Raw genomic sequence first — 27517 nt, 5'->3', positions numbered from 1 at the left:
AGCTGGGCAATCAGGAAAAGGAATTTTAAAAACTCATGGGGCTTTAAAGAGGGAGGGGATGCGTGTTCCAGTCTCCGCGACTCCCTGGGCAGTGGAGTTCACGATGGTGAGCGGCACTGTGGGGCATTGTGAAACAGCTGCTGCAGGACCGTTAGGGTCAACATAGATAACATGGTATCTAGCCATGCTCTGTGTCAACCTCTATACATCAACCATGGTTCAACACCACTTGGGGAGATGATGTTTATTACATTGGCATAACAGGCCCACTTATTTTGGTGGGAGACAAATTAAGTGTAGACATGTGCACAGCTCAGTCAACTCTAGGCATCTTATGTTGACATAGCTTTGTACTATAGACCAGGCCTTAGTATCCTTTATCAGCTCTTTTAGATGTAGCTTGGGATCTGCCCCAAATACTTAGCTAGTTCCAATATGCCTTGTTGATCAGCATAGTGAGTCTCCTGGGTGCAGAGGGGTGTAAAATATCAAACAATTTGAGACTTATTGACCACCTCCAGTGGGATGTTGGATATCTCAGCCATATGTCTTGAGGCCTTGGAGATTTTTTTAAATAGTCTGACAGGCAAGGTGTGGGTGGACTGACAGCCTCATCAGGGAAGGAGAAAGATATTTCAGTTGGAATCAATTGTTCCTCTATATCAGCTTGCTGTTTCTCCTCTCTCTTTCTCCCATATGCTGGTCCTGATTGTGAGATTGTACCAGTTGCCCTCCCTGAGTTGGGAGAGCATCCAGCCCTGGAAGGTGGAACTATGGACAATGATTTACAAGAGTGAGGCTGCACTCCCCAAGGGGTACAGTAGGGCCAATCTGAAAATTATAAAGATAGGAAACCAGGAGCCATTGGAAGAGGAATGCTCCCTATATAATCTGTGCCCTGTGCAGTTAGCTGTAAGGGTAGTCCTTGGAATCCCTGTCAGTCTCAGTAAGACATCCGGAGTGAGGAATTGGTGGTGAGGTCAGGGGGATGCAGCAACTCCCTACTATGGATTAATGGAGAAAACAAAAAAGAATATACTTCCTCTAAAGGAGGAGCTAATCTCTCCAGTGTTTCAGGATGTCCCTATATCATACTTTCAGCCTGGGCGGGGGAGCCCAGACTGTCCTGTAGACAACAGCCTCCTTCAGTATGCAGTCCTGACTGATGCCCAGAGCAAGTCTACCTGTGCACATTTTTTTGGATAAAAGCTGTTGGTAGTCAACTTGTCAATAAAATAAGTTTTGTTTTGTGTTGACAGTAGTATGCAGATCTGCCATTTGGGATTAAGGGCCCTGGTATGCTTAGTGCTTGCTGTACAAACATTTATGAAGAGACAGTCCCTGATCTGAAGAGCTTACTGTGTAACTCTTTAGATCTTCAAGCAGTAGAACAAGTTATATCACTGCTGAAGCAGATGGAATTATGACTTAGAACTGCCTAAAAGGAATTAATATCAGAGGTTCTAAGCACACACAAATCCTACTGTAGTAAATAGGAGCTGCAAGTGCTCAACACATCTGAAAAATCACAGCCTATATATATTTTTCAGAAAAGCTCCTTTAGAAACTTGCTCCTTATTTCAAGAAAATAGGGTAAATTTTTATGGAAAATACTTTGTAGAATCAGATTCTCATTTCTTTTAACTCTGTAGAAGTAGCATCAATTATGTGAAGATGGATGTTACCTAATTTTGCTTATCACTTATAAAACCAAAGCAATGATTCTTGATTTTAAAGAGACAATGGTGCTTAATAAATAACTTTCTAGAATCAGATAACTGGAGTGGAGACTGGAATGTCCTGAAGGGTACTTGGGGAAATATTTGTATGTTTTATGTGAATGCTTGTGACAGTGTTCATGACTTTTTTTTTAATGCCTTAATGGTATAAAGAAAATGAATCATTAATCCATTCCAGCGTTTAGGGGCATATGCATCTTCACATTTATTTGAATTCAGTAAATGAGGCTCTCATAGCTTTAGTTGGGTTAGCAAGAAATTTAAATTGGGCTAATCTGCTTGAAATCAGGAATGTATGAAATACACACGTATGAGATATTGATCTGTTCTGTAGAAACATAGTACCAAATGCAACTAGTGCAACTTCTATGGAAGTTAAAATAAGTTGTGCCTACTTACATCAGGGCTGAATTTGTCCCAAAAATGTTAAAGAAATAAATGTATAAACCTAAAGGAAGTTCTTCCAAAGATATTGGATTTTTCTTCGTATGTAACTTAATGACCTGATCCTACAATCAGAACACATGTACCCTTACATTTACACAGAGTCTCAGTGAAATCAATGAGACTTGTGCCAATTTATGGTTTTGTGTGTACACGCTTCATAAAGGCCCACTCTTGCAAGCCGTCCCATGTGCCCTGTTGCTTCTGTTAGTTACTATAGAATAGGATGACCAGATGTCCTGATTTTATAGGGACAGTCCCGATATTTGGACTTTTTTGTATATAGGCTCCTATTACCCCCGACCCCCGTCCTGATTTTTCACACTTGCTGTCTGGTCAGCCTACTAGAGAAGTTGTGCCAACTTTCAATAGCATATGTGTATATCAGGACCTGATCTTGCAGACAGAGCAGCACGTGCCAATCTTTACTGTTACATGGTGAAGTCCTAGTGGAGTAAAAGTTGGTGTATTTTCCTTGATGATCATATCCCAATATTGTAATGTACAATACCCAACTCTGAAGGCACATCCTTCAGGCTCATACACCCTCTTATTCCATGAGAGCTTACTTTGCTTAATAATATATGGAGATTTATCTATCTCATAGAACTGGAAGGTCATCGAGTCTAGCCCCCTGCCTTCACTAGCAGGACCAAGTACTGATTTTTCCCCAGATCCCAAAGTGGCCCCCTCAAGGATTGAATTCTTAACCCTGGGTTTAGCAGGCCAATGCTCAAACCACTGAGCTATCCCTCCCCCTTAAGAGCCTTTGTTTCTCACCTAGCTCTCTCAATCAGTCTCCTTGAGAATCTCTCCCTAAAGTGGGCAGATGAGATACAGAGGTCATAAAAGTTTTCTCCCACATATGTAACAGGACAACCTCATGCCTGCTCAAGAGCTTCATTCCTCAATCTGACCCTAGGGTCTGCCCTGTAGGGGGAAGATGAGAGGAATTCCTTAAGAATCATCTCTCCTCCCCCTTTCAAGCCCTCTAAGGATCACCCCACAGGCCCACACGCACCCTTCTCCTGACCTAGAGGAGTGGGTCTAAACCAATTATCTCTGGAGGTACCCAGAGGTCTTCCAGGGGGTACATCAATTCATCTAGATATTTGCCTAGTTTTACAACAGGCCTCATAAAAAGCACTAGCAAAGTCAGTACAAACTAAAATTTCATACAGACAGTGACTTGTTTATACTGCTCTATATACGATACACGGAAATGTAAGCACACTTTTTCTATTCCAATTAATTTATTTTATAATTAGATGGTAAAAATGGGGAAGTCGGCAGTTTTTCAGTAACAGTGTGGCTGTGACAGGTTTGTATTGTTATGTCTGAATTTTGTAAACAAGTCGTTTTTAAGTGAGGTGAAACTTTGGGGGGTACGCCAGACACATCAGATTCCTGAATGGGATACAGTCGTCTGGAAAGGTTGAGAACCACCATCCTAGAGGGCAGATGTGGGAGAAGGGCTTTAGGGGTGCACTGCACACGGGGGGAGGCCTTTACGGCTCCTCCCCTTCCCCCTTGGAGCGGAAGAACCTCACTCTGACCCCAAGCAGCTCTGCCTCAGCTAATTAAAAGATTTATTTTTAATCTATTTTGGTTGCAAGTCTCTGGGTGGGTTGGTTGGTTTTTTCTTCCTTGACGGGAAATTGCAGGAGCTTCAAGGGCTCGACCAGCAGCAGCCAGGCTGAGGGGAACCCCTCCCCTCACGTTGCGAGGGAGGGAGACAAGAACCTCCGCTTCTTCCCGCCCTTTCTCTGCGGCGCGAGCTGCTCTCAGCCCCGGCAGCAGTTAAAGAGCCGTTGGAAGCGGCTCGTGGGCGCGCCCCTCGCAGCGCCTAGGGAAAGGAAGGGAGGCGCGCGCACGCGCGCGCCCCTCCTAGCGCCTCTGCTGTGCTGCTGACCCTTAGGGCCCCTCCCAGAGTCTCTCTGGGTGCAAAACGTTTGCAGATCACAGCCCTGGGGGCACGTTGCAGGGTTGTATACAATTGTAGCTCGTGGTTTAACAGGAGACCGTGTATAACTCCTGGGCTCCCCGTTTAAAGGCACCTTCCAAACCGCTCCTCACAGCTAGGGTGTGTCTGTCTGTTAATGAGGCATTTAGAAAAGGTCACGTGGGATTGTAGTTTAATTTAGCCTCTGGTTTCATTATGTTACATTTCACTCAGATGATCAGACATTGGTAACCTCAGTTATAACTTTACATCTCCCCCCCATTAAATCAGGTGAATTTCCCAATATTTGGGGGGGGGGGCCAGGATTTAATTCAATTTAACTCTGGTTTTAGAGATGTAGATGGCACTGATTCCCACATGAAAGCTATTGTTTCTTTGTGATATGTTCTCATACTGCCCTTATCACTGTAATATCTGAGCACCTTCCAGTACTTATGTGTGGTTCTTTCATCCTCGCCCCAGGGGGAGAATTGCACACACAGTGCAGTGATTTGTTTTCGTAGGGTTGTTGGGGTTTTTTAAGTGTCCATGCTGCTTTGTGTGAAGAGAAGTTAGGCTAAAGAAATGCGCCTGGCACTTGGGAATGGATGGTGGCGAAGTTTATGTTGGTCCTTAGTTCCTGTGGAAGTTTGTTCCATGGTCAGTGGGGGGGTCTGGCCCCTAAGAAAGAACAGACATGCCTTTTACCCATATGGTAAAAAGTTCCTTTGTACCTGAGGAGTAGCATTGTCTTCCACAATTTCCCCCCGAAGCTTTAGGTGATCTTTTAGCTATGCTGGGCCGAGGCCACTGAGCGGAGTGCCTTTAAAATAAGGATTGAAACTTGAACTTGACTTGATAATGTATGGTAAGATAGTATAGACTCTATACTATAGAGAGTGAAGGACAGTTTAAAAGTCTAAATAACCCCCCTACAAGCCTTTAAAGAAACCCCAAATGCCACATAGACACTGCTTTTTTACCCACACTGTGGACCAGGCATCACTTTGTTGAAATAGTTCTTTAAAACCTTTCTCTTGTCAACAGCTGTTTTAATACTGTGCCCCACCTACCTTAGTGGAGCAGGTATTAACTACTTAAAAAGTTTTAAAAAAATCCCAATGCAGCAGAAAATTTGGTGTAGATTTGAGGTTTCTCTAAAGACTTGTATAAAGTGTTCAGTTTGCCAAGGTGAATAGTTTGAAATATACAAGACAAAAAGGACTTCCATACTTCTCTCATGTTTTATTGGTAGTACAAAATAATACACAATAAAAAAAAAACCAGAAAAACAACGATTTGTGTCACTGCACGTGATCCTTTGCATCACTGTTGCTAAAAAAGGGAACAAAGTGCATCCTGAATTGGATTTTCAGAGAATGTGGGATTTCAAGCATCAAATAAGGGATGTTCCATAAAATAAATGATGTGGAACTCCTTGTCAGAGGATGTTGTGAAGGCCAAGACTATAACAGGGCTCAAAAAATAACTAGATACGTTTATGGAAGATAGGTCCATTAATGGCTATTAGCCAGGATGGGCAGGGATGGTGTCCCTAGCCTCTGTTTGCCAGAAGCTGGGAATGGGCAACAGGGGATGGATCACTTGATGATTACCTGTTCTGTTCATTCCCTTTGGGGCACCTGGCATTGGCCACTGTCTGAAGACAGGATACTGGGCTAGATGGACCTTTGGTCTGATCCAGTATGGCTGTTCTTATGGTGGTCCCCCCGTTTCCTCCACCCCCCCCCAAAAAATGAGTTAAAATTAAGTAAATCCTTTCCTCCTAATGTTGGCCATAGGGAAATTTAGCTTTTGATATAGGGGGGCTTAACTAACTGGTCAAATTTACTCCAGTGTCTGATTAGCAATTAACAGACAAAAATCTCCCCTATACATAACTCTATTTGTAATCTATAACTTTTTATACATAAAATATGTGTACTGGCCATCAACAAGTTTAGGCTTGAAATTAGACGAAGGTTTTTTAACCATCAAAGGAGTGAAGTTCTGGAACAGCCTTTCAAGGGGAGCAGTGGGGGGAAAAAACCTAACTGGCTTCAAGACTGAGCTTGATAAGTTTATGGAGGGGATGGTATGATGACACTTCCTACAATGGCATGTCACCGATCTGCGACTGCTAGCAGCAAATATCTCCAATGGCTGGTGATGGGACACTAGATGGGGAGGGCTCTGTGTTACTACAGAGAATTCTTTCCCAGGTGTCCGGCTGCTGGGTCTTGCCCATATGCTCAGGGTCTAACTGATCACCATATTTGGGGTCGGGAAGGAATTTCCCCCCAGGTCAGATTGGCAGAGACCCTGGGGGGTTTTCACCTTCCTTTGCAGCATGGGGTCACTTGCAGGTTTAAACCAGTGTAAATGGTGGATTCTCTGTAACTTGAAGTCTTTAAATCATGATTTGAGGACTTCAGTAACTCAGCCAGAGATTAGGGGTCTATTACAGAAGTGTATGGGTGAGGTTCTGTGGCCTGCAATGTGCAGGAGGTCAGACTATATGATCATGGTGGTCCCTTCTGACCTTAAAGTCTATGAGCAAACAATATTTTCCCTATTTGACATTAGGTTCCATATTTTTAAATTATCCTACAGTAATGGCTTTAATATGTAATTATCCGCTGATTACTGGTTTTTGGTATATTGTTAATCTTGGTACCTAGTTACTTACTGGAAGCAATATCAAAATCTTGAATTGATTAAAAAAAGAGATGAGTGATTTTTTTATAGTTGACAAATTAACAAATTACAATAACTATATATGTTTAGACACCCTAGTAGCGTATTTGTGAATGGCTACAATACAGAAATTCAGAACAGCCAGGAAACAAGACACTTGTGGGGTAAGAACTAAATTTATGTGTTTGTATCAAATTAATTATTGTGGGAATTAATTGAACTACATTGTGCCTAATTCACCCATCTTTGGCAGTGTGCGAGACTAATGTGGCTGTTTACAGTGCGGTAAAACCACATGAGAGCATAATACTTGGCAATTGGTATTCATAAGAACAGCCATACTGGGTCAGACCAAAGGTCCATCTAACCCAGTATCCTGTCTTCCGACAGTGGCCAATGCCAGGTACTTCAGAGGGAATGAACAGAACTGGTAATTATCAAGTGATCCATCCCCTGTCGTCTACTCCCAGACCTGATCTTTCCCACAGTTCAAAAGCATTCAGATCTGGGGTTGTATTTAAGCCCAGTATGGATCCAGATCTGGTTCTGAATTTCCCTAAAGTTCCCTTGATGTTCATACCGAGGTTTAGTTCGGATCCATCTCTAATTTCAGCATTGTGACATGCTAGTAATACACTATCTTTGTGGTTTAACTTAATTTGAACTTTATATTAATTAAATAACAGTTTTTCGTGTGCCAAGATACATATCTATTGCAATTAATGTTACTGACTGTTTTTGTTTTCAAAATCAGTGGGCTACCTTATTTCCAAGAGAGATAAAAACACATCAGCAATCTCTAGTTATGGTGAAGAGAATAATGGCTGTTGCAGTATCAGGTATTACTTACTTACGTGGAATTTTCCCTGAAGATGCATACAGCACCCATTATTTAGAAGGTACAAAGATAATGATTTCTAAATCTTGTTTTTTATGTGTTTGCATATCTGTTTCTCAAATTTGCATGCCTGTTGTAAAACTGATTTTAATCAGTGGTACTTATTTTAATATTTATTTCTTCAAAATATCTTGTATGGTATAATCAGAAGAAGAAATATAAGTATATATGTATGTTTATCTACTTATTATCATTACCATGGTATCTGAGCTTCTATGTTAGGGGCTTACTAGTTTACTAAATCATGTGTTTCACAGTATTAAAAAATATTATCTAAATATGGCATGCAAAAATAAAATTTTGAATGGTTTAAATATCAGCACGTAACTTTTGCAAATGATAAAATATAATATTTCATCCCTCTCTAAGGCAGAATGCCACTGGGAATGAAATAAATTTATTAGTATTCACCTATCATGAATATTTTAGTGAAATTGGCTATTTAGTGGTTAATTTGTGTCCTTGTTCCCAAGGTCTCCTCTACATATAGTTTTGCACTGATTTAATTAAATTGGCATAACCTCCTAAAGTGGACTCAGTTATATTAATATCATTGGATTTTTATATGTATGGATTGTTCTGATAATATCGTTAACAGCGCCACACTAGGGGGTTACACCAATTTAACTAAAGTGAGTTTATAATGACTTGATTGGAGGGGATGTAAAAGTAGGGGGAAATAATTGTTCCACATATTATGTTTTTCATCTATTTCTCTTATTATAAATGAAGAATATTTCTCTTCTATTTTTGCAACAGATCTCTGTGTTAAAGTTTTGCGAGAAGACAGCATCTATCCAAGAGTATCCAAAATTGTTAAATGGTATGTACACAATTAAACAGCACATCATATTTCCTTTTTATACACATATTGTGTTTATCATATATTTATTAAATAAAATTTTCAACATTTTTCCACCTGTAGTCTCACCTTTCCTAGTGTTTTTGTACTTCTTTTACACAATTTTGTATTGCCCCCTTCTAAATTTAGTATATACACTATTTTAAACTAAATGACTTGCTGTCCAAACAGTTTAATTTATTTTTTATAAAACAAGTTTATGGGAGAAAACAATCTTTAGCAAGGGCTTCAGATCAGGCTAACTGTTATTATTAGGAATGTGCTCCTTTTCATCTAAACATTTAAAACTATTTCCTTCTCCAGGATGAAAGGATGCTTTGAGGCATTAGAAAAAAAATATGTAAGTCAGTCTTAATTATAGCTGTGGGGTTTTTTTGGTGGTGGTGTGGGGCATGCTGGTGCTGAAAAGCTATTACAAATTTTTTAGTGTATACACACTCTGAAGTCTCAACCATAACTGCCAATGCACCAGGCAATGGCAGGGCATGAAGTGAGGTATAGTGACCAATTCCTGGGTGAAGACAGGCCCTTTTTTGCTACAGTAAAGTAGGTAAATCATATCCTCAGATCAGTGGAGAGTCCCATGTAGTGGAAGTGGTGGAAAATCTTTGGATGGGGCAAGATTCCAGAGAGAAAAGCAGAAGGTGCACATCCATTGTGTGGCAGAGAGCTAAATTCAGTTCTGTGAGGATCTGCACACCAGCACAAGGTTGCGGTAGGGCCAGGGGGTATTATGGGAGGGTTCTGGACAGGGCTGGGTTTGCTTCAGAACAATTCCTGTGTACCGCACCCTCACAGAACAGAGCAATTTGTCTGGTTCTTCTGCTGGCCAGTGTGCTGCTGCCCTGGATTTGAGATGTAGTGATTTTTTTTTTTTTTATAATAATGAACACTTCATTATAAGAGGATTTTTCCACTTTAACAAATTCTCCAAATAGGTCACCAGATTAAAAATTTGCTTTCGTCCCTAACTACTGCTCTATCCCCCACTCCTCTCTATTCAGAATGCCTTTAAGCTTTTGCAAGACATGCACCATGCCCAACAAATCAATAAATTAAAATTATCAAAGCAAACAGTGTAAATAAATCAGAGATTGAGAAATTATGTACTTCAGTTAGAAAATAATCTGTTTATAAAAATCCCATTGCCTCCTTGCATTTACAGTAATACCATACATCATAATAATGGGCATGTAAGGGTTATTTTTAAATTAGTGTTCTTTATATCTACTTACATTTAAAAATTGTGTAGTTACCTTCAAGTTGCATTTTCTTTTCTTAATAGCTGCAAATGATGATTCTTGGAGTAAGTATGTATATATGTGTCTACAGCATGTTATATGATTTTATTTGTAACTTCCTTACTAATTATTGTTTTCTATAGTTTGTGCTTTTATTGTAAAAGTTTAACTTTGCTTTTTAATTTGGCTCAGGAAACAACAGTCAAAAATATTGCAGCTAGATGTTTCTCTTACTCTTCTAATTTCTCTAAATCCAGTTTCAACATATTAAACAAAAATATAGTTCATAAAACAACAGTTCACTTAGGTGAAAACCTGTGAAAGGAATCCACTTAAAATAATAGAAGTTTGAGGCAATATGTTTATGGGCCATAGCCCACTCCTGTTTATGAGCGGAGGATCAGGTTCTATCTGTTTAACAGGTTTCTACCATATCAGAAAGATAGTGAGGAGAGACCCTGTTTGGTTATTGTTATGTAAGGACTCAAAGTATGGTTTTCACTTTCTCTATTACTGTTTTTTACTGCAAAATCTCTTAAAGAACTTGTCAAAGGGAAGTTTAAAATCCATACATTTGTATAATATATACTATTGCAGATAATTTTAATTACTACTTTTAGTTGATTATCCTGTTTTTTAATGTAACTAGGCATTACAGTAACAACAGGAATGGCGTGAAATTAGAATGTGGAGGCTGGGAGGGGAAATGTCCACAATGTGAAAAAAATGTTAAAACCACTGTGCTTTAACAAATTTTCCATTATGTGGCTCTTTCTTGACAGATTTTCCCCCCGCTCGACTATGGCTGCAAAATAAATTGCTTTCAGCTTAATATAGTTATTTATGCAATGTATGAAATAAAAGTGAGAACCTGCTAGCACAATGTATTCGAGCCAATGATAATCACGTTATTGGCATGCTTTTATTTCCTCTAAGATGTGCCAATTAAAACAGTCTCTGTAGAGCTTTGTGCCATTGTCTTTGTGGGAGCAACCTATTAAGTTTTCCTGACCTCAGGTTAGAGGTTTTTCTACAAAGTGGAGGTTGGATCAAAGAATAGATGCGAATTTAAAGGCGTGCTGTGCTGCCAGATCAGAATTTCTATGCTTGAAAGATTAGAGCCACATGTACAAAGCACTTAGATTAATTAACTTATCAACCCAGTAGAGCTGCTGGAGACTCACAAAAGTATATGTATATATTTTATTGATTTTTTTATAGCAGTATCAACAAAATTATGATTACATATTAAAATTAAATAAAAATGAAGAACAAAAATGTGTTTTTGTCCTCCCCCGCTCCTTAAAATGCTGTATCTTCTTAATGTCCTGCAGGTACAGAAGGACGCAGCTAACCCAAATGTAAGGCTCTATGAATATATGAATCTAGTCAAATAACAGTAAAACGATAGGGACGTGTTACTTACACTAAGAATACAAAACAAACAGATTATATTAGTGCTTACTAGTGTAGTTAAGATTGTAGTGGTGGGGGAAAAATACAGCGTCATCTAGTCCATCCACCTGCCAATGCAGGATTGTGCCCTGCGGTATATTTTTTAGATCTTTGGCCAGTAAATTTTTAAATGTCTCAAGTAACATAGCTTCAACCATTTACTTTGAAATATTCAGTGATCCTCATCAATTTGATTATGCAGCTAGTTTTATGAATCAAGAATTTGCTATGAAATAAAGTAATATTTTAACATTGATTTTTAAAAAGTCTAGACTGTAAAAAGTTATGTTCAACCAATTTAAAATTTTTAATGTTTTAAATTAGAAAAATAAACCTGTTGACTGCTGCTCAAGTTTTACATTACACTAAAGGTACCTTATAAGGGTTAGCAAATGCTTCTTGATCATAACTGACACTACTATAAAGGAATCATGTCTCCCTTTTGTAATTAGTATATTTTGTATTTTTGTTCATATTTAGAACATGATAGAATCTTATCAATTTAAGTTCAGATATACATCGAAGGGACCACAGATGGATGTATTCAGGTGAATAGCTATAGAATTAATTCTATGAAAAACAAAACATTAAAAAAGGAAAATAATATCTTAAGATGTGATTCACTGAATAATTAATCTGTGTTTTATTCAGCAGCATTTGTGCACACAAATTGAATGTATTTTTTAAAGTGATTAGTAAGAAAGATTTGAGCACAAATGTTAGAATGATACCAATATTCCATACTGTTTGTCTACAGCATACACTGTAAACTTATTTAGTTCTTCTTTCTAAAGTTATCGCAAGTGACAAATGTTTTGATTTCACCAGTTCAAGGAAGACTGAAACACCTGACTTACTTCTTGCAAATAGTGATCTTCTGTATGATAAAATATGTATATAAATTCTAAAATATTTTACTTTAACCTGTATATAAAGAATTTTAAATTTCAGATAAATCCTTACAACTCCTTACTTATTTTTCCCCTAGCAATAAGAAAACTAATTTAACAAATGATGCAACAGAAGACATAAAGAGGACCTGTCTTCTTCTAATTCATAACCTCTATTTTCTGATGGAAAATATCATTTCTCTTCCTAATGATGTCTCTCTCACTATGAAGCTATTTTATTATGCAGATGGCAAGTATTGGGATTTATTTGTAAAACTTTATTTAAACAAACAAAAAATCTGAATAGAATGGAACACATACATTTTACACAAAAAGAGGAAAAAATAAAAAATAAAGTAAAATTAACATGACATGTACTAGTTATCACTTTGCCTATATCTTACATTGCTTTCTCCCACCTTTTGTCTCTTGTGTATTTATATTGTAAATACAGTACTTCCATGCAGGGACCAGCTCTATCTGTGTTTGCACAGTGCCAGCAGAAGGATACGCCAATTCCAGCTGTGGCCTCTTGGCACTACTGTATTACAAATAAATAATAAGTATGATATGAAAAGCAGAACTCTCTCTAATAAAATTAGTTTTAAATTTTCCTTGAGGTATCAGAGAGTGAGTCTTCAGGCATGGGAATGACCTTCAATTTTTATCATCATAGATCTTCATACTCCACATTTTGTCCTTAGTCACTTAACGTGTACTTAAAGTAAACATCTGATCAGTCTCCATAATGCCACAATAAAATGACAACTAAATTGTAAATATTTGAAAACCATAGGTGTTTTTTAAATACGTACCTGTTTCCTATTGGTGTTTGAAGGAATGAAGCACTCATGTTCATACAAATACAATTGCCCACATGTTTAGAAATGAGCCACTATTACTACTATTAATTAATAATAATGATGAAGGATTATTAGTGTAGTGCATTTATGAGCAAGAGGAATCTCTCAGGTGTGTGTTTGTTTTTAATAGTGACCCCTCCAGAATACCAGCCTCCTGGCTTTAAAGAGGGAGAGTCAGAGTTTATCTTATTCGAAGGCATTCCTGTGCACGTGAAGGTGGGAGAAATAGAAACATCTTTCCATATGTTAAAGCTGAAGATTATTAAAACGGAGGAGAGGATAGATTCAATGGATATACATGGTATCCTGAAAGAATGTAGAGAAGATGCAGAGAGAGAAAAGGAACAGGTATAAATACCTAGCAAAAATTAATGTTCCTTTTTATCATCACTATATTTCATATATGCATACACAAAAATTATTAGGCAAAGAACCTTTTTCAAGGTGTGGCTGAGTACAATTTTTTCCGAGATCCTGTTTTCTTTAAATTTTTCTGAAATAAATAGAATTGCTAATGAAAAGCTGTTTCCTCTAGCCCACTAGCAATACATTTATAAACTTAATTATCAATTGATCTGTCATGGGATAATAACCACAGAAAATATTACTACTGTTTTTCTATGTACACCTCTACCCCAATATAACGCGACCCGATATAACACGAATTCTGATATAACACGGTAAAGCAGTGCTCCGGGAGGGCAGGGCTGCGCACTCCGGCGGATCAAAGCAAGTTTGATATAACACGGTTTCACCTATAACGCGGTAAGATTTTTTGGCTCCCGAGGACAGCGTTCTATCGAGGTAGAGGTGTATTATTGTTAATAAAAAAAGATTATGCTTTCCAATGTAGCATAGTGTTTTAATGTGTATATTCTGGAAAGCAGCTAACAGAAGGCATGATCATCAATAGAAACAGTTTGATTTTCTTCACTGGATGCTGTGGTAGATATAGGGTTGCCAGGCATCTGGTTTTTGGCCGGAACGGCGGTCAAAAAGGGAACCTTGTGCCACAGCTCCAGTCCGCACCGCTGACTGGGCTGTTGAAAGTCCAGTTGGTGGCGCAGCGGGGCTAAGGCAGGCTCCCTTCCTGCCCTGGCTCCGCGCAGCTCCCGGAAGCGACCGGCATGTCTGGTCCCTAGGTGCAGGGATGATCAGGGAAGCTCCGTGTGCTGACCCCGCCCTCTGAACTGGCTCTGCAGCTCCCACTGGCTGGGTGCCGTGGCCAATGGGAGCTGCGGGGGCAGCGCCTGTGGGTGCGGGTAGTGCGCACCGCGCAGTCTCGCCTGGCCCCTGTGCCTAGGAGCTGGATTTGCCGGCTGCTTCCAGGAGCAGCGCGGAGACAGGGCAGGCAGGCAGGGAGCCTGCCTTAGCCCCGCTGTGCCACTGACCGGGAGCTGCCTGAGGTAAGCGCCACACAACTGGACCCTGCACCCCGAACCCCCTGCCCCAGGTCAAAACCCCCTCCCTCACTCTAGCTCCCTCCCAGACTGCACACCCCCATCCATACCCCAACCCCATGCCTCAGGTAGGAATCCCCTCCTGCACCCAACAAACTCCCTCGCAGTGCCTGAACCCCCTCCCGCATACCAAACCCGAGCCCCCTCCCAGAGCACACACCCCACATCCCCTCCCCACACCCCAACCCCCTGCCCCAGCCCTGAGCCCCCTCCTGCACCCCAAACCCCTCATCCCCAGCCCCACCCCACACCGCCAGCTGGAGCCCTCATCCCCTCCCGCAACCCAATCCCCTGCCCCAGCCCAGTGAAAGTGAATGGGGATGGGGGAGAGTGAACAACAGAGGGAGGGGGGCTGGAGTGGGTGGAGGCAGGGCCTCAGAGAAGGGGCGGGGCTGTGGGGCCAGGCAAGGGTGTTCTGTTTTGTGCAATTAGAAAGTTGGCAATCCTAGGTAAATATACAGTACACAACAGCCAGTACTGCACATCACAACTATAGGCCAGATTCCTATTTACATTAAGGTGCCTTTACAGTACTCTGGCAGTGGAAAGGTTTACCCCTACTTTGAGGCCTGTTCACACTGCCAGAGTAGCATGAAGAGGCCTTGATGTAAAAGAGAATATGGCCTTGAGTCTCCTAGAGGATTTTGTGTCCATTATATAAGTAGACTAGCCTGATATAAGCACAATGATGAGGGTAAGATAAATAATTAGATACTGTATATAGAATTATTTACCTTAAAAGTTTAAACTACTTCATTGTTTTACCTTTAATGCCATTTTCACCTGTACTTTTAATACAACATTTCTGGCTCATTACTTGTTACAAATACATTTCAATCCAATTACTAAATCTGCATAAAAAACTTTGATTATACCATTTGTGCCTTTTTTTCTTTATGATGTATAAAGAAAACCAGAATTTTTGTTACACATTTAAAAAAGGTTTGTTGTGTTTCTAACCTCAGAGATTTCAAGCCTTATCTGTTTTGTTTTTGTTGGAGGACTACTCAGAGGTCTCAACCATCTATTGTGAGCTTTCTCAGCTCTTAACTGAAGGGGCAGGGGATGCTTAATTTAAATACACAGATTTTTTTCCTCAAACATTTATAGGATATTTGAGTTAAATAGGTATTAGCAAATATAAATAAAAAAACAGTTTTAAATTGCTTCCCCTCCCCCTTCAGCTAAATGGGTTTCATACTCTCAATGTAGTGATGTCAGCTCCTGTTGAACTTCTTAGGATTATACCATGTATAATATGTTTCAAATTACAAAGTATGGTGATATCTGTTTTAATCCTGGTTCATGTCAAATATTGCATTTTAATAAAAGTCTATTTGTACTTGTTTCCTTTAAAGAGGCAGGACACTTTAGTAGAATACATTAATACAGGTAGGCTCCATGTTCTTTGTTTAGATCTAAATACATGTATTTACAATTTGCACAATGCATTTTAGTATTTATTAATTGTGTTTTTAATCTCTGTGCTACATTTGAATGTACAGGTCGAGATTTGTAATGGTGTTTATTTTACATTTAAAAAAAGCATTTCTTCTTTCTCTCCTGTTTTAAGATTACACTAGTTTTTAGCTGATCTATAGATTTAAAGCCTGCTCTTGCTCCCTTTGAAGTCAATGAGAGTTTTGCTGTTTATTTCAATGGGAGCAGAATAGAACCATATGTAATTTTTGGCACCATTTATTTTACCTTTATGGCTGTGACAGATCATCATGTAAACATCATACACAGAAGCTACTGAAAATGTAAATCCATCATTACAACTGAGTCCTTGCTGGACACAGTTTTACCATATTTACAGTTTGAAATATAAGCTTGTGTCTTACTTTAATTTTTCATTGATTCTTATGTTTTCACATCAAATGATACAATTTGAATAAATGTGTAATGATGCCATTAGAAAAAAATATATTATATACCAAATACTGCCCCTTTCACCAGTGGATGGAGCACCCATATGAAGGAGAAACAGTAGTGGTAGTGGTGTGAAGCAACAGGTCAAACTCATACACAGTTGCACAGAGTGCGTTGTTAGAGAACGCCATGAGATGCTTCAGCACCAGTGGAGAAGTTGCATTAAGACCACTTTTTCCTATCTTTCCCCACTCAAAAATTCATGGCACCTGTATTCTGAATACTTTAATATATGTAGTCCAAAGGGAAGCACAATCTGAATATTAAACCAGGAAATCATAATTATGGTGTAATAAAGAACTGCTGTCTTGTTGATAATGAAGATGTCATTTTTAAATATAGAACAAAAAAGGATTATCTTAAAACTGATGCAGAATCAAAAATAAAGACCTTTCAACCACTAGATCACCATCATATATCATTCCATTTGCCTGTTTAGAAAATTCCTGGTGAAGTCTTCTTGATTGAAAGGACTTGCTAAATTCAGTATTTATTTTTAATATCAGAGCATTTCACATATTAAAAAAAGGTCTTGTGTGTAGGGCATAGGGTTGGGAGTCAGGAGACCTGATTTCTGTTTCTTGCTCTGTGACAAATTTCATATGTGAGCTTAATCATTTTACCTCTCTCTGTCTGAGTTTATCCACATGTAAAATGGGGATAATATACCTACCTACCTCACAGGACTAAGGGTACCAATACAAAAATAGTTTAAAAGTGCTGAAGTACTAGTGATGAGCATAATGTCCATGAATATAAACACATACAAATAATTAAAAAAAACAACACTTCTAAATAGCAGAACTTAGTGTACAAAGTAGAATAAAATCTCACTGGGGTAAAAGATAAATGTATTTTTATAAATGTCTTTTTTAGAATATGAACCACCAGGATCTGAAGAGGAATTTGTTGATAAATACCACAAGGTATGTTCATAGTCTATTTAGAGCCAAATCCTGGCCCCATACAAGCCAAAGCACAAACACTCTGTGTAATCAAACATGCTGTAAAGTACACAGTCATAATAGCAGTCATCCTGCTGCAAGAGAATGGGTTGTCAACATGGGGCTTGCTCCTTAGGCTGTAAGGTGTGGTTTGCTGCTTCTTCCTAAAGGCCCAGTGTATGCATAGTAAGCAGTGCTGGCTTATACCTGATAGGGTACTGTCTCACTGGACTGGACTTTAGGCCAAACCTGACTCTTGTCATTGAAACGTCACTCGTTATGGGCATGCAGTCATGGGGGGTTGTGTATATAAGCCTACAATTTTCCTGGCAAGATTTCCCATGGCCATGTATATCAGAGGCCACTGGGAGGATTTGTGAGACTTGAGCTGTCATATAGTTTGACTGCCTGATCCCTCTCTTCCCTTGCGCACCAGCATAGAATTTAGCCTTTACTGTTTTCTAGTCATTGTGAAATCAGTTGTATAGTAAAAACTGAGCAGAATAATCCTATTTGTCTGATGTTTCTATTCTTTTGTAACTTCATTTCTATCACTGATGTTATATCATCAAGGCTTCTAACTGAGAGCATTGCGCCCTGAAGGGACACAGTGTAAGCTTCTGCAGGACTCTGGCTTGGCTGGATTTGCTGCAGGGAGCCACAGAAAGACACAGGGATCACTGGTGCTAAAGGACCAGTCTCAGGAGTCATGGAGGCCACGGGCCTGCCCTTCTGGAACTGTGTGGGTCCTTGGGTCCACACCTGGCCCACTAAAGGGGTCACTCCCAGGAGACTGGTTACAGGCTGGGGCATCAACCATACCCCATGACTCCATGACACATGGGTAGAAGTCCTTCCTAGAATCTCCTTAGTGCTCCCTCCTGCTCCAGCCCTGTCCCTAGCCCAGCTGCTGAGTTGTCAGAAGTCAGCCTTTTAGCTGCCTTCCACAGTTCCAGTACTTGGGCAATCTTCCCTCCGCTGGATCCAAGGCTTTTAGAGCCCTTTATGCCACCCTGGCCCTTTTTCTCAGTGTAAAGTGGCTGGAGTGAGAGCAAGGATCTAACCCTAAGACTATATTCGCTTTTGTAGTAAAGTTTGTGTTGTCACTTTCAGTTCCAAATGTCCTGTATGCAGTACTGCCTCTCCCACAAATTCAAAAATCATGGGTCAGACACCAAAAAATCATGAGATCATCCCCAAAATAAGGACATTTAGAAAAAGGTTATGCTGTGGTTTTTGACTGCCTTTTGATTTTTGAACACAGCCTGTCCACCCACAAGGGGCTCCAGAGGCTCTTCATCCCCTTCTCAAGCTTGGTGTGGCAGGGATGAAGAGAGGAGGGGGTGGAGCAGAGAACAGACTAATCTATTGTTCACAGCATGGAAGGAGGCCCAGAGAGCCAGGCCTCCCTGAGTTGCTGGGGTCTGTCTGCTCCGCACTCCCTCCTATAAGAGTGGTGTTGTCAGCTCCCTCTCCACTCCTCAAAAAGTTCTTGGTTGCTTCTTGTAATTGTTCTGATTGGAGGCTCTTCCCCAGAGGCTGAAAAGTGGACAAGGCAGCCAATCAGAGGGGATTTTCCCTCAGACTGGATTGAAATTCCCAAGCTTTTCCAGGCATGGCTCCATCCCCAGTCAAAAATCACAACGCTGTGAATGGAAATAGATTATGCTGGTCTCCACAGATGTTTCTTAAAGATTTCATGAAGTAACCACTTTAACAACTGAGCACGGAAGTTGTACACAAAATTACCATTAAGAAATTACATGATTTGTGCATGTAACTTCTGTGCCTTTGAAAATTTACTTCTATAAATCATAAATCTTTCAAGTGAATACATGCTTTTTGAATTTAAGCAAGTTAGGATAAGGTGGTAAAATTGAAGACAATTGAAATCAATGTACTTACCAAATCCCCTAAAGAGTGTTTTCTGCTGTTCCCATGTAGCAGTAAACTCCATCCCCTTCTGGAACCTCTCTCTCTCTGTGATGTATGCAAGCTTCGCTGCTGGGCAAAGCTGGATTCCTGCTGCCCCTCCTGTATTTGGGTCTCCCACATGGAAAAAACACTCACTCCTGCCATGTTGTGCTAAAAGCATATCTATTCTCTTGGGTTGTTATTTTAAATATATATAGAAAATTTCTTCATGCTGTAAAATTTCAGGACTGGCTCCTACAAAACTCAATCATGTAAGAACTCACTATGACTTCAGCAGGAGTATTTGAGAGAGAGTAAAGGTTGCAGGATTAAGGCTGCTTTCACTGGAGTTAATGGCAGAACTCCCTTTGATATAAAAGGAAGCAGACTTGGAACCATAGTCTGTAAAGTCAGCTGTCAGTCTCATTATTCTTAATGCTACTCTTTACATGGGGCTGGACAAATAAATTACTCATAAGTGCCATGAAATCTGTTAACAACCAAACACAGAAGTCCTCACTCAGTGTTTGCTCAAACTCCCTTTGAAGTCAGTGAATGTTTTCCAGGATTTAGCCCATGTTTAATCGCCACCAAAGTTTCTGGCCACCATAATAAGGAGTCCACTTATACAATATTGTAAACAATAAAAATTATGCTTCTGACAAAGGGCGACAAGCCAGTCAAACTACCATATGGATCCAAACTCTGGTCCCACAATCCCTTGGTCCAGCACTGTAGAAAGAGTGCTCAGCCCCTACAGGCAGCGATTGCCTCAAGTGAACACTTTTGGCTGACACACACAGTGGCACTGATGGTATACAGCCATTTTCACTCAGAGGGAGGGTTGCTGCAACAAGGAGGAGTAAGGAAGTGGAGAATAGGGAGTCCTCCTGGAAATCTCCAGCCCCCTGGTCTATATCCATAAAATAAGTGCCTACTCTTCCACAACTGAAGTCAGTGGCAAAACTCTGGTTGACTTCAGTGGGCGAAAGATTAGGCCCTCAGTTATCTTCTTCCATATTTCTTGGTGTTCATCTTATAACAGGCACCTGTCTAATCAATAGTTGCCACCATTTATTCAATCCTTATATAAAAACCTGCATTTTTTCCTTTAAGGTCAATGATGAAGCTACAAAAAAGAGGAAGATATCAAAGAAGAAAAAGAAGAATAAATAAGGAATTTATGCATGTGCAAGTACTTTGAATTCAGTTAAGCCCACAAGAAGTATTTTGGTTGCTTGAAATATACTGAAGAGATTTTTATTTTCAAACTGAAGAAGGAATTTAGTTCAAGCAGCTGTTTTTAAATCTTTTAAGTCTCCAATTCTAATATACTCAGACTGTTTTTAAAGGGGAAAAGTAACTTATTTTATTGAACATTTTATAAATAAAAGATGTTATGAAAAAATAAATTTGTCTACAAAATACAATGACTGAACAGCTAGGCTTGGTGTTTTTCAATACTGAATTTTAAGTGCTTCCATTAATTTGACATTTGAAATCAGCTAAATACATTTTCATGGTGGTGTCCCAGAATCCAAGAATGATTCATTCCTCACATTGCCCCAACAGGTCAGACTCCGCCCTACAGATCTTAAAAGTTTCACAGTGGGGTTCCCTTTAATCCCCTAGATATATTGAACTTTTATTTACTTCTGTAAGACTGTCTTGGTGTTGTACCTCCATCTAGCAGGAAGGGAAAGTGACCACCTGCAACAGTGATGCTGCATAAGTTGGTTATTAAACGGCATAAAAGATACAATCCAATTCCCTTTGAAGTCAACCAGAGTTGGACTGAGTAATTCATGATTAGAGAGCTGTGTCAGTCTCCTCTAGAGCTCCATGGAATTGGATGAGTGCCACAAGCACAAGGAGCATGCACTCTGATGCAGCTCTCCTAGTCAGGTTTTTGATATGCTAGAACATTGAAGGGACAATTCCTGAAAGATGGAGAGGATTTACCAATCCTACTTAAATCAAAGGGAGTTCTAGGTGCTCAGCACTTCTAAGGATTTATTCCTATGCAGTAATCAAAGGATCAGGACAGATATAACAAAGATGAACAGGAATAGTTTTAGCAAATTAGAATTCCAATAATTATTGATCAGATTTGCAGGACTCCAGCATTACAGCTGAGCTACTGAAGAAAAGTTACCAACTATCAATGATATCTTGCTGGGTTCTAGAGGCTTTCATGGATTATTAACAACTCTACATTATTACAATATCTAAAAAAAATTAAATCCTCCTGTGGTACACACTGACATTTTAGTTTCTTGTTATACAAGTGATCTGGTAAGATACTCACAAATAAAGTAGATTTACCCCTTGTAGTGGTCCCTCAGGCTCAAGTTCAGAGGGAGGCCACTCTGTGTCGCTGCATCTGGCAAACAAACAGTGTACAGCTCTGGCCCTCTGGCAGGCAGAGCGCGGAACAGGCTTTTGCCTAGGCCTCCCGGCTAAGGCAGCCAGCAAACAAACAGTCCACAGGGCTCAGGCCCTCAGACAGGGTGGAGCACCAAACAGTCTCTTGCCTGTCGTCTTAAATCAGGCAGATGGCAGACAAACGCAGGCCTCTTGGCCTAAGGTGGGGGGAGGTAGCCACCCCAGGGGTGGAGCGGCCACAGGGGCAGGGGGACCTGGGTCCACCCTGTGGTAAGAGGAGGCCCTGAAACATAAACCCTTATCAAAGGCCCAGTATGAGGCCTGAGGCCTGAACTAAAGTAATGGTTAAGACTTTGCTAATATAAAGCAAAGTTAAGCTGTGAGCCAGAGGCAGGCCCTGCTCACAGAAGCTGGCAAGGAAAGGGCTGATGCTGCAAAAAGAGACATACCTAAAAGGTACTGAACACCAGATATCAGAACATTTGCATACTTGTACACTCCACACAGATAACAAGGAACAAGCTGACCCATCCCAGTGACAGGGCCAAAAGGTAATATGATGGATAGAGTTGTTTTGTTCGAACCAACATGTACAAGGTGAGAGGCGGCACCTTGCTACCTAGTGGGGTTGTACCTTGCTACGTAAAGGGGTTGCACCTCAGTACGTCAGGAGTGATGTGTAACTTGTTTGTACCTGTGTATAAGAATGCATCCCTGGAGCGGTGTCTTGGTCCGGCCTTGGGGGCAGTGGAAAGTCCCGCCACTGACTGAGCTGAGTCCATTGTCAGGGAGCACATAAGTACTAGCTAGCCGCACCTCAGCAGCACCTTGGACTTCTATGCCGGGGAGCTGGAGACTGTATTTCTCTTCGACAATAAACCTGGCCGACGTGCCTTCGTACCTTACTAGAGTCTGTGGTTATTGGGGGTTCTCTCGGGGTCTGCTGTGTCAGCTATCTGTGCAGAGCTGGGATAGCACACAGGGAACACACGCACGCAGCCGATTGATATCAACATTGAACAGAGCAGAGCACCACACCAGTAGCGTAGTAGGGAACACACCCTACTCCACCAGGTCCCAGCCCAGGACCCTAACAGTGATGGTGTGTTCCGCCCCACTGGATCAGCGGGGATCCGCCCAAAACACACTGATCGGGGTTCAGGCAACAACACAACAAAATTACAGTCTAGTGTCCCAAGGCACCTTCCTACTCATCCCTTGTGGTGTACCTGTGGCTTGGGGTCATCTTCCATCTCCATGGGGTACTCTGCTATTGGCAGTCCTGGGAGCTCTTCGGTGCCCTGGTCACCTGGTGGCTCTGGCAGCTCAGGTAGGTCCTCAACACAGCAGGGGTCCTCCTGAGGCTCCAACCCCAGCAGTGGGCAGGAGGTGTTTGTCTCCTCCCGCGGCTCCAGCCCAACTGAGCTGCAGAACCTGTCTTTTATACTTCCTGTCACACCCCTTTGCTTCTGATGGGAGGTGGGGCTGGGCTGGCTCCGCCCACCAGGGGAGTGTAGTGCTCCCTTGGGTTCAGAGGGAGGCCACTCTGCCTCAATATACTCCTGAACAAACTTTGTTTTTTTTTAACTCTGACTGAGCCTGTTGTCATACCTTGCCTGCATCCCAACTCCTACTTTCTCTCACATTCAGAAACTGTTTGCTTCTATGTCTCAGGGTGTAAATATTTTCAGTGTGTTAAAAACACAATGGTCAGTTCTTGGTTAAGCATCTCAAGCTCCCCAACAAATTCACTGAGTATCATGTTGCTTATGCAAAAGTACACTCAGTACTCAGGACTATTTAGATATTTCTAAGTTTCATTAACCAAAATAAAATAGAGGTAAATAAGTTAGAAAAGTAAAATACTGATGAATATGACAGCATTACTATTTATTGAATTAATTTCAATACAAAGAGTTCAACATGGGCAAACGGATAACAACTCAAACAATAAACCAAAGTTTGATCACAAGTGGTAAATGTATCTAATTCCATTCCATATTATTCTGGGAGGGTGTCTACATACTAATGTGGTTCCTTTAATATGAGCCATTATTATATTCCAAGGCAGTTGTATTCCAATCAACAAATAGAAGGACCATTTGTAACAGTTCAACCAGAAGTAATTCTGAAGTCAGAAATTTAGAATTTAAATACTCATAATCCCACAACCACACAACGAGTAGTCATAGCCAAATTGCTCTGACATATGCAAATATATGAATGTAACAATAACCCCAAATATGCGGAATGATTCCAAGCTGCTTCTAGTGTCTCTTGAAGCTCACCAGAAAGTATATTCACAATTACTTTGTAACAATCAACTACAGCCACCGGACTTGTCCTTGTTTTTCTTGTAGAAAGCTAAAGTACCGAAGGGTCCAAGGCAAACGACAGTTTACGCAATCTCGGCCTAAATCGCGTATGCAAAAAACTGACTAAGAACTTGTTATCTGCAATTCCAATCTTGCCTATAAACTTCATAGAAATTAGTGTTGTAATAAAAGCCCATAAAGCAAATTATCATAACAGTATCCACGTAAGGTCACTGCTAAGCTATGTGCCTCAGTATGTTACTGTGTCAAATGTTACCTTGTAATAAGGTTAGTACCATTTCAAAAACTAGTGGCAAAGATTATCGCTCCCCTTTGGAAGAGCCTGGGATATTTCCCAAATTTACAGCTGGGGAAGTCAGGTACAGGCAGGTAAAGTGACCTGTCTGAAGGTGTTCAAGAGAGCTGATGGCAGAGCTATGATTAGAACTTGGGAGTCCCTGTCTCCCAGCCCCATACTTTGCCCACTTGGGCTGTTCAATCTGAGCCCTGAAATTGGTAGGGCTCCTCATGATGTCTATGCCATGGACACACCTTCACCTCCAATGTGAGCAAGGGTTTGGTTTGCTATAGGGTGACATTAGGTGCACTGGTGTAGGCAGAGCTCAGAGTGACTGAATGAAAGTGATTTATAAAGCGGACGCTATTGGGAACTGGAACGCTCCAACTCTCCTAGGCTGTGTGAAGAAGGGCAGAAAGCCACTGAAGCTTGTAGCCCTGTTGTGAAAGGACCTAGGCTGAGCACAGACCCTGACAGAATACATTAAATAATATCAGCTGTGCATGACCTGGGGGGGAGGGTCTCAGGAAGAAGAGGAACACAGAAGCAGGATGAGCTGCAAAGAAAGAGGACTTTTTGAACCAAACAACCCAGCTGGTGAGCAAACTGACTGCTCTATTTAGAGCAAAACTCATTTTGACTTATGGCAAAGTCTTCTACTGAAGGACAGCTTAGGGTCTGGGTACCAGACAATGCAGAACCGTAGCACAAATTACCAACAAGGTGCAGGGCACCCTCCACATTCCTGCTGATGTCAAGAAAAAGAGAAGGAGCTCAGCACCTTGCAGGATTGAGCCCAAGAAGTAAGCAGCCTTTCAAATGGCACCATTAATTGTCAGCTCAACATACAAGGTTCTGGCCTCACAAACGGCTTCTAAATAAATTAATTCCTGACTTCCAGTGCTCCTTTGAGCTCAGTGAATGTAAAAAGACACAGTCCATCTGAAGATATCTTACCCAGTGATGTAAGTAACACCTCTGATCACTGTAACAGACAGATCAGAGACAAATCAAAGTCTCTCTCTTTTTTCAGCCTATTTACTCTACATTTGGCAGCATTTCACATATGGTCAGCTTTGCGGATACCTCTGCTCCAGTGTTTCTCAAACTGGGGCCGCCGCTTGTGTAGGGTAAGCCCCTGGCGGGCCGGGCCGGTTTGTTTATCTGCCCCGTCCGCAGGTCCGGCCGATCGCGACTCCCACTGGCCGCGGTTCGCCGCTGCAGGCCAATGGGAGCTGCTGGAAGCGGCGGCCAGTACGTCCCTTGGCCCGCGCCACGCCGCTTCCAGCAGCTCCCATTGGCCTGGAGCAGCGAACTGCGGCCAGTGGGAGCCGCGATCAGCCGGACCTGCGGACGGGACAGGTAAACAAACCGGCCCGCCAGGGGCTTACCCTACACAAGCGGCGGTCCCAGTTTGAGAAACACTGCCCTACTCATTCAATTAGGAAGCTTTTCCATTTTTGTATTGAGTTCCCCCCCGCACGCACACACACACACACACACAATGTGGCTGTGGCAAGCGAAGTACTTGAAAAGCTTCAACTCAGGTCTTGTCTAAGACCAGAAGAAAAAAAAAATTTTTTTTTCCGCTAACCGAGCTAGCTTAACTTGATCTTGATTGAAAAGCCCACTCTGCACCTGCACAGACACAGTGCAACTGCTTTTGCATCATTTAAACATGTGAAGTTACAGCTGAAGCAGGATCCTAAAATTGAACTAAATGTGCTGAACTGCGTCCACATCGGTGTTAAGTGTTTTGTCTGTTTGTGATTTTGGGGTGGCGGTGGTGGTAGTAAGAGGGGTTTTCAATCAAGTTAAACCAGCTCCTTTTCCTAGTCTGAATGAAAAAGACTAGATTTGAAAGTGACAGTGTCCTTTAAAACATTCACTCCCCTGAGAGATTGTATCACAGAATAAAAGGTGCTAGATATGTTTGAAAAATCTCCCCTCTGAGGTCATACAAAGAGGCAAGTGATTTCACAATTCAGTTGCAGACAATTCAGTAAATCCTTATTATTAAATAGAATAAAAATAACAACTAAGCTTTTTTAAAAAATAAGTCCTATTAGAACACAAATAATCAGTGTTTCTAAAGAGCAGCCTGGATTTCCCAGCCTCATGGGCACCGAACTTTGCCCAACTGAAGGGCAAATGGTAACTTACCAGGAGCCAGAGGAATCCATTCCTAATTAGCTATAACATGGAGCAGACTGCAGCCACCTTCCTCTACAAGATGGGGCAGGCTTCTAAATTGAGATGGAGCATTTGGGCCGGATTAACTTTTTGCGGGCCTGGTTCCAAACATTTGTGGGCCCCTATGTGGGCAATGGAACATGGCACAGGGAGGTCAGTCCTCGGAGCAAGGGGCTGGCCAGGGGCAATGGGGCATGGCACAGCAGGGGCAGCCCTGCTTCGCACAGTGCAAGGGCACTGTTTACAAACTGGCAGTTGCCAGATGCACACAGGCCCACCCAGCCCTGTGCTGCCAGCGTGCCCGTTCCCCATGGGGGTGGGTCCATGCAGTGCCACGCAGCCCCCCCCCCCCCCAGCACTGCTTGGACCCACTATGGCCAGCACCCGCCCCCCACAAATGCACAGTATCCCGAACACCACCTCTGCCCAGCACCCCCTGCCCTCAGCCCCACCACAACTGCCCAGTACCCCACACAGACCGCTCACTGCCCAGCACCCCAACACACACATCACTCCCACTGCTCAGTACCCTTCCCCACAGCCCTACCACCACAACACGCCCTCAACAGACCCCCACTGCCAAGCACCCCAAAATACACAAATCTCCCCCACTGCCCAGCACCTCCCACCCCCTCACATCCCAGTATCCCCCCCGCAGACCCACTCCCCCACACCCTGCCCCCAAGACCCTGCTGAGCCAGTGCAGAGCAGGGACCCTCCCCTCCCAGCACAGTGCAAGGGGGCAGGACCACTGAAGCTCAGGAGCACAGAGCGTCCCCTGTCCCCCGGGGCCCCACCCAGCCCTACCCACCTGGCACTGATGGTGCTTGTGGTTGAGGAGGCATTTCCTTGCATGAGTGGGGGGGAGAGGCAGCCTCCAACTTCCCAAGACGGTCGCTTCTGCAGAGTGGCAGGGAGAGGCAGGCCCCGCTCCTGGGGAGCCCGAAGTGGATGGTCACTGGCCCAGCTGGAGCGGCAGCAGCTGAGGGCTCCTCTCTGCCCCTGGCTCTGCCGGCAGCAGCCTGCTGGTGACGGGGGCAGAAAG

Source organism: Emys orbicularis, chromosome 8, assembly GCF_028017835.1.
Source record: "Emys orbicularis isolate rEmyOrb1 chromosome 8, rEmyOrb1.hap1, whole genome shotgun sequence".
Classification (NCBI taxonomy): domain Eukaryota; kingdom Metazoa; phylum Chordata; order Testudines; family Emydidae; genus Emys; species Emys orbicularis.
Note: the sequence above shows the minus strand (reverse complement) of the source record.